This window comes from Trichechus manatus, unplaced genomic scaffold (genome assembly GCF_000243295.1).
Source record: "Trichechus manatus latirostris isolate Lorelei unplaced genomic scaffold, TriManLat1.0 scaffold00256, whole genome shotgun sequence".
Classification (NCBI taxonomy): Eukaryota; Metazoa; Chordata; class Mammalia; order Sirenia; family Trichechidae; genus Trichechus; species Trichechus manatus.
In genome coordinates this window covers 1,777,895-1,786,383 of record NW_004444192.1, presented here as the reverse complement: position 1 = coordinate 1,786,383, position 8,489 = coordinate 1,777,895, and positions in this window count along the sequence as shown.

The following is an 8,489-nucleotide window of genomic DNA, read 5'->3' as shown; positions in this document are numbered from 1 at the left end:
TCCTTACTCAACCTTGGGTTCCCTGTCACCAGCTTTCCTGTCCCCTTCTGCCTTCTAGTCCTTGAGATGTGACATTTTTAAGTTTAATCTGCTTTGTTAACATTTCTCCTTCACTTTATTAAGTCTGGACAATAAAATAAACAAATAATAAAATTAAAACATAGAACATTGTTGTTTTTGTTGTTAGCAGAACAAAATGTTGCCCGATTCTGTGCCATATTCCTGCTCCTTGGAATGTTTGATTCCATTGTTGTGGCTATTGTGTCAGTCCATCTCAGTGAGGGTTTACTTCATTTACGTTGGAAAAATAAAGTCTACACAATTAAAATAAAATAAATAAAAACAATAAATCAAGCACTCATTTGTAGTGCTTGCCAGTTTTCAAGGTGTAAATCTTCCCACCATGGCCAATTTTAAGATACCACTGTGATGTCACTGAACGTGGAGTTGAGAAGAGAGGCACAGTAGCACACCATTAAACAGTATTTCTACAATACAGATGCAGTAGATGTAAATAACCTCAAGATAATAGATAGTAGTGATATATAGTCAAATGTAGTGATGTGTTTTGAGAAATTATTTTCTCCATGTCTAATATATTTAATAGTAATTTTACATACTTTAATTTTTAATAGACAGTGTTAAATGACTGCCTTGGAAAATTTCTGAAAAATTGGTGATCTGTTCTTGAAAGCCACTTTGAGATAGTTTCAGCACATCACTATTTCTACCAATTCAGGTTTAATATACTATAGCAAAATCTCCTCAAGGCAGCGAATATCCAAATCCTCACAGTTCATTGCACAGAATTTATTTTTCTTACTATGCAATTTGATATGGTCACCAGCACCTTTGTGGAGGGATATCTATTAATACAGTAGCTCCTCCACTAGTCTGCAGGCTCCTTGAAGAGGACTACTTCATATCAGACACCACTGTACCCTTAGAACATAGAATAACAAGGGGCATACATAAATGTTTAATAGGTGTAGAAACGCATTTCTTGCTAAACACATTAACCTTCCTCCCTTAACTGACCATTTGACCAAAACCAAAATTATTACCCAGGATTATTGTTATTGTAGGAGATAGAAATTCAATTCAAAATAGCTCAAGCAAAAATGATCATTTTTTTTGCTCAGATAATTGGGAAGGACACCAGGTGGCTCAACTCAGAGTCAAAGAAAGAAATGCAGAAAAACCAGGACCCCAGAACCAGTGTTTCCAGAATGCCCTTGATCCATCTCTGATCTCTACTTACCTCATTGTCATCAATACATTTTTAGAAAAAGTAACCTCTGGCGTTGTACATACTGAATTTATTGATTCCTTCAACACATATTTATTGAACACCTGTTACTGTGTTGTGAATAGCAGGATAAAGAAGACAGACACAAAAACGCATTCCTGTTCTCCTTGTCAACCTTCCAGTGATAAGAAGACCAATGAATACAATACAATGGGAAAAACATTATGCAAGGGGAAGTCTAGGGAACTAACGAGACACATAGGAAGAGCACCAAATTTAGCTTTAGGAAGTCAGAAAAAGTTTCCATGAGAAATATTCTCCAAGCTGAGATCAGAAATATGATTAAGAGTTGGTCAGATCAATTTTGTTAAAGATTAATTTCTATCTTGAATCCATTTTAAGTTCTTTAGTCTGGCAAAGCAGAACCCATAATTTTCAGACTTTCCATGAAACTCTAGCCAGGAGGGATATAAACAATATATATGACTAAACTTGAAACAATTTAGACTCCTATTAGCAGGAGGTCCAAGAACTGAATTAACCATTCTAGTCTAAAGAAGAGGAGAAATCTTTCAACTTACTTGTCACGAGGAGAAGAAATGAAAACAAATTCAGTGAAAATGAATGCACTTGACATTTCTTCTCCTGAACATAAAATCAATTTAAAAGAGATTAAGTTGGTAATAACGAAAGTTATAGATTAACAGGCTCATTCTATGGGCATGAAACCTGCTGTTGGAAAGCATTAAACTACTTTCCAAAAAATAAAATATCTTATGTTTTTATTTACTAAACACATTTGAAGAAACAAACATTTCTAGAATCTTAACTCGTGGAGAAAATTATTTTTTTTTCCTTAGGAATTGCGTGCATAGATTTTTGCTCTACCAAATCAAGTAATTCATTTATTCTCTTTGTACGGCATCTCCATGTTCTAGGTCAGAAAGGGGTTGAAATGTGAGAGGAAACACTTCTCATAAAAAGCCTTGAATTGAATAAGCACCAGCTTATTCACTCCAGCTAAGAGAAGATTAGAATTTTGACAGAGTTCATTCATGACAGGAATGAAAACCCCGCACAGAGGATTAACTTGTTATACTGGCAGTTTCATAGAATCAGGTATAGGATACATGTGGGGGAAAAGCAAAACCCAACTACAATTTAATGAACTGAGCAAAGGAGAGATGTTATATATCGAAACTGTGGGAACCAGTGATATTCCCTTGTAATTAATGATATTGATCAACCCCAAGTGCATTCATTGCATGATGATTCTGCTAAATTTATGAATTAATGACAGATATTGGCTATTATACATCAGATATGGGGCTATTATATGTCAGGTATGGGATTAGCTGCTTCATATAAAATATCTAGTCATCAAAACAATGATGTGATGAATATTATTATTCCCACTTTTACAATTAAGGGAACAGTAATACAGAAGTAACTTGCTCAGCTTTAAAAGAGAGTTAACGTCTCAACTAGAATTCTATTCTTATTTCTAAATCCAAAGTTTTTTTCCTTTTGCCTATACCACACATAAAAGAGACTGATGCATACATAATAATGTTTTAAATAACAATATTTTTCTATGAAGTACCTCCTTTTTAAAAGTTTATGTTTGTGTGTGTGTGAGTGTGTGTGAATTACCTACAGGTAATAAGTTTCACTGTATTTAGCAGATGGCTGAGAGCTCCTTGGCTAACACTGTCTCAAGTACACTACTCCTATCATCAAACTGAGTATATATAACTGATATATATCACTATATAAGACATACACAAATATTATGAGTTAGTTCTACAGTAGAAAATTGTAATTCCTGGGCTATCTCACTTTGAATGAGTTGCTCACTTAATCACAATCTGTGACCAGCAGACCTGCATTTTAAAAGATGGTAAAGATGGCCATCTAAGATGAATTGGTCCCAACCACTTGGAGTAAAGGAGAACCAAGAACACCAAAGACACAAGGAAAGTATTAGCCCAAGAGACAGAATGGGCCACATATACTAGAGACTTCATCAGCCTGAGACTAGAAGAACTAGATGGTGCCCAGCTACCACCAACGAACGTCCTGACAGGGAACACAACAGAGGGTCCCTGATGGAGCAGTAGAACGATGGGATGCAGAACTCAAATTCTAGTAAGAAAACCAGACTTAATGGTCTGACTGACACTGGAGGCACCCTGGAAAGCATGGCCCCTGGACTCTCTATTTTCCCAGAACTAAAACAATTTCCGAGGCTAACTCTTCAGATAGGGATTGGACTGGACTGTGGGAAATAAAGTGATACTTGTGAAGAATGTGTCTCTTAGTCAATTAGATACAAGAGACCAAAGGGGCAGCCTCTGTCCAGGGGTGAGATGGGATGGCAGAGAGAGTTAGGAGCTGGTTGAATGTTCATGGGGAATCAGGGGCAGAGGGGAGGAGTGTGCTGTCGCAGAATGGGGTGAGCGGTTAGGGTCTCATAACAATGTATGTAAAAAGAAAAGTTCTGTATGGAAGACTAACTTGAAATGAAACTTCATTTAATTACAACAATAAATTTAAAAAAAAAAGATGCTAAAGAAAGTTCTTCCAGTTGTAGAAATATTTCTTATTAAAAGCATAGAAAATGCTTAATTTCTTCAAAATACAAAGAACTATTTGAAGCAAAAATTATAAAATTGCCTCATAGGTCTTATAATGTATCCAGATGCAATACATATGGTAACTATAGTTTAGTGGGTAGAGGCAATAAGTGGACCAGTATGTTACAAGATTTTCTTTTTTTATATGAAGAGGTGCACTAGTAAGTCTATGTAGACTGTGAAAAGTTAATGAGATATATCTTTAACAGTGAAACCAAAAAAAATGCATAATGATATAGTTAAAAATGTAATTGATAAATTAGAATGGAAATCCATAAAATTTTGAATTATACAAAAGAAATCAGAAAAGAAGATTCAGAAAAACAAAAAGCGGAGGGGAAAAATAGAAAACAAAAAAAATAAAATGGTAGACCTAAGTCCAAACATTCCAATAATTACATTCAATGGTAATGCACTAAATAGTCCAAATAAAAGGCAGAGATTTTTCAGAATGAAAAATGATGCAAAACAAAACAAATCTACACTAGCTACAAAGACACACTTTAAACATAAACACAGAAATAGCTTAAAATATTGGGATGTTTCAACCATTTACATTTAATGTAAATAGTGATATTACTGGGATTAAAACTATCATCTTGCTATTTGTTTTCTATTATTTCCACTATTTTTTATCTTTTTTTTTTTTTTTTAATTTCTTCTCTCCTCCCTAACTTGTTTTGGATTAATTGAATGGTTTTTATAATTCCATTTTGTCTCCACTACTTGTCATTCTGGTCTTCTTTATATTTAAAATTTTTTTCTTCATCAATCTCATGTGTTCCTCTACATTCTTGAACATATGGAGCATATTTATAATAGCTATTTTAACATTACTGTCTCCTAATTCCATTATTTTATCATTTCCAGGTTTGATTCTATTGATTGATTTTTCTCTGGCTTAGTAATTTTTGATTAAATACCAGATATTTCAAATTTTATATTGTCGATTGCTGGATTTTCTTGTATTTCCTTTAAATAGTAATAGGTTTATTTATTGCATGCAATTAAGTTATTCATAATCAGTTGGATCCTTTTGAGGCTTGCTTTTAATCTTTGTTAGAGCTAGTCCACAACAGCCTTTATTCTAGGATTAAATATCATTATTAAGACCATGGAGTCCTGCTGGTGCAGGTGTTAAGAGCTCAGCTGCTAACCAAATGGTCGGCAGTGTGAATCCACTAGCCGCCCTTTGGAAACCCTATGGGGCAGTTCTACTCTGTCCTATAGGGTCGCTATGAGGCAGAATCGACTCTATGGCAACGGGTTTTGGTTTTACTAAGACCATACCCCAAAGATTCTACCTAATGTCTTTGTTTTACAAGGAATTTTCCACACTGGCTAGAGGGAAGATGAACTATGCCCAGCTTCCTGTGAGTTTTAGGAATTGTTCTGCCTGCTCCTTTCTAGTGGGTCTTTTCCTTACCTGCAGTAATTTCCTCTCATGCTTGCACAGATCTAAACTCAACATAAAACTCAAGGGTTACCCCTTAGGCATCTCAAGAGGCCTGTGTCTGGGCAGCTCTTCCCTCTCTTGTATTTTGCTCCACAATTTCCATTTTCACCTCCTCAAACTCCAATCTCTACCTCTCCTACCTAGTGATAGTTTGGGGCTATGTTTGGGATTAACAAATAAAAGTCACTATGGTGAATATGAATAATTTAGCACAGTAGAAGAAGAAAAATTTCCTGAAGAATTGGAGAGAAAATGGTTTTACATGAAATGAATTACTTTTTATGAAAAATGTAAAAAAAAAAAAAAAAAACTTTAAAATTCCAGCATTATATTTTAATGAGACATAAGACAAAAATCATTCATAGATTTAAAAAAATCTGAAATAAGGACAAAAGCAGGTAAGACATGCAGAAAAGGTAATTAGTAACATGGAATATAAATGAAAAAGAATTCCCCAAACAGGAAAATAATAAAGAGATTGAAGATATGGTAGAGAAATAAGACTTATTGTGACAGAGACTAGACAGGGCTGGTGCTCACTGCTAGCTGGGATACCAGCTGGGGTGTTGGTCAGTGGCCTAGGTTCCTCTCCTTATTGACCGCCATACATGGTTACTTGGGCTTCCAAACTGCATGTTGGTCCCAGAATATTTGGTCTTCTTCAGTGGTGGTTCAGGGTTCCAAGAGCAAATATTCCAAATATTTCAGTCGCTAAAGGCTGGCCCAGAAATTGGGGCAGCATCATTCTGTCATATTCTATTGGTCAAGCAGTTACAGACCCCACTTCCAGCTCAAAGGGAAGAAACAAAGCCACACCTTTCAACGGGAGGAGTAGCAAAGAATTTGCAGGCATCTCTAATCTACCACAGGAAAATATAGAGTGGAGTGTGAAAATTATTCAAGGTGAAGGGCATAGAATTTAATTGCTATTAAAATCTATTGCCATCCAGTCAATTCTGACTCATAGTAACCTTATGGCACAGAGTAAAACTGCCCCATCGGGTTCCCAATTGCTATAACTGATAATAATGATATAACTGAGATCTACTGAGCAATTAATATGTGCCAGTCACTACAATTTGCTTTTCAGGAATTATCCAATTTATTCCTCACAACAATTCTATGAGGTGGAAATTATTATCTTTGTCATTTTACCAAAGAGGAAACTACAGCTTAGATAGAAGAATGTACTTGTCCAGTGCCACAGATGTGGTAAAAAGGACAGCCGTGGTCAAAAATGGGGGTCTGACTTAGAGTTCTGCTGAGTTAGTCACTGCAACATGCTACCCATGGGTTAAAACAGAACAAAACATTGAAAGCTTTTGTGATATAGGCAAATATTTTCAACTATCAATTATGTACTTATACAGAAATTACTGCATTTCTCAACATTCTTGGAAATAAGACTTTTCTTTACGTAGAAATAGCCTCTGAAAATATCATTTTTTAATATTAAGAATCTTATTGAATTGAACATATCAGTTCATTGAATTGGAAATACACACTTATAACCATCATTGGTATAACAATAATTTCATTAAGAATCCATATTTTAACTTCATATTTTCATCAAAACAATGAGTTGTGAAGCTTAACTTGTATTTAATGTTAGTGCTCATGTGATTTTCAGTCTTTTCAAGTACAAATTAAACATTGTTTTCTAACCCTTCCTCATTATTAATTGAATAACAAATCTTGTAACTTCCTCAGAAATAGTAATCTTCTGGAGAGCTTTTTGTTCTAATTATGAGCAAAGTATAAAATTAAATACAAATGAGAATAATAAAAATATTCTTATTAAAATATGTTCTATAGTGTTTGAATTGCATATTCTTAATATAACGAGCATTATTTAATTGTTGGTCAAATGTGAGATGGAAACTAAATACACTCCACATGGTGATTGCAACTCATTTTTTGGTTGTTTTTACCATCCTGGCTTTTCTGAGGAGCGCTAATAAATAAATCCACATTGAATGTATAGATTTATACAATTTTATAAATTTTATAAATACATTTATACAATTTTAGACTAAGCCTTATATTCCAATATTTTGGGGACTATTGAAGCACCTTATGATTTAGTTCAGAGGATAGTGATTTTTAATGGGAAATGCATCAGCCTTGTGCTTACTTATACTATGTACTTGATATGTTTGGCAACATTAACATTCTGTAATAAACTGGTGCCTCCAGCTCTGAGAGAAATCATATTACCTAGTTAATCTTCAGAAAGTTCACAGGAGCCAGCTTACTGATAAGTATAAGCCTTCCATCTCTAAAAAGAAAGAACAGAGAATTTAAGCTATTTAACAAAGTTAGTGACTAATACCTTTTCTGTTCTTAGAACATCAAATGAACTATTCCAAGAGTTAGAAAAAAGAACCTTCAGGATGGTTTACTACTGAGAAAAATTTGAGGGTCTGCTCAGAGCATCCTTCAGGCTACTTGAAGTTGAAACATTCATGCAAACTCCAGTCTAAGAAGGACTTGCTGCCAAGAGAGAACTTGGAAGCCTCTAGCGGTAAGAGAAGAACACTGTTAGCTAATAGCCGTTTACCTTCTGAACTGTCTCTTACAGATAGCCTTTGGTGAAAAGGAGCTCCTTTCCATGTACCTACCTCCTATTTTTAAAGAACCAGTATTCAAGCTGATAGAAAAATAACAAAATAAACTTTCCCACATGTGAAACCTGTGAGTTCCAGCACAACTAACTCCCCAGAGCACTGCAGTGGCCTTGCTGAGGCTGAAATGAGTCACAGTGAAGAGACAATGGGTATTAACAACCAACTTAAGAAAGACAACTTAACCTGAGCCAGTTTAGAAAGCCCTTATGAAGAATTATTTGTGGCAATGTCTGCTGTAGCAGCTTAATATGTCCTGGCCCCAGTGGAGCCTTTGGCACTTGCCACTTTGGGGAGACACAATATGAGAGAAAGGTAGAGAGCAGTAGAAATCTCTATACTGTTGTTGTGTATTCCCCCACCCCCAAAATATCACACACAATATGTAGTCATCTGTGGCTACCCAGTCTCTGCCAAATTAATCTATAACCCATTTACTGCTACAGAGGAGCTAATCTAATTGCAACTCAGATGACTTAGAAAGAGAAACAAGAGCAAGGCTATAGCCAGGAACTGGTGAACAA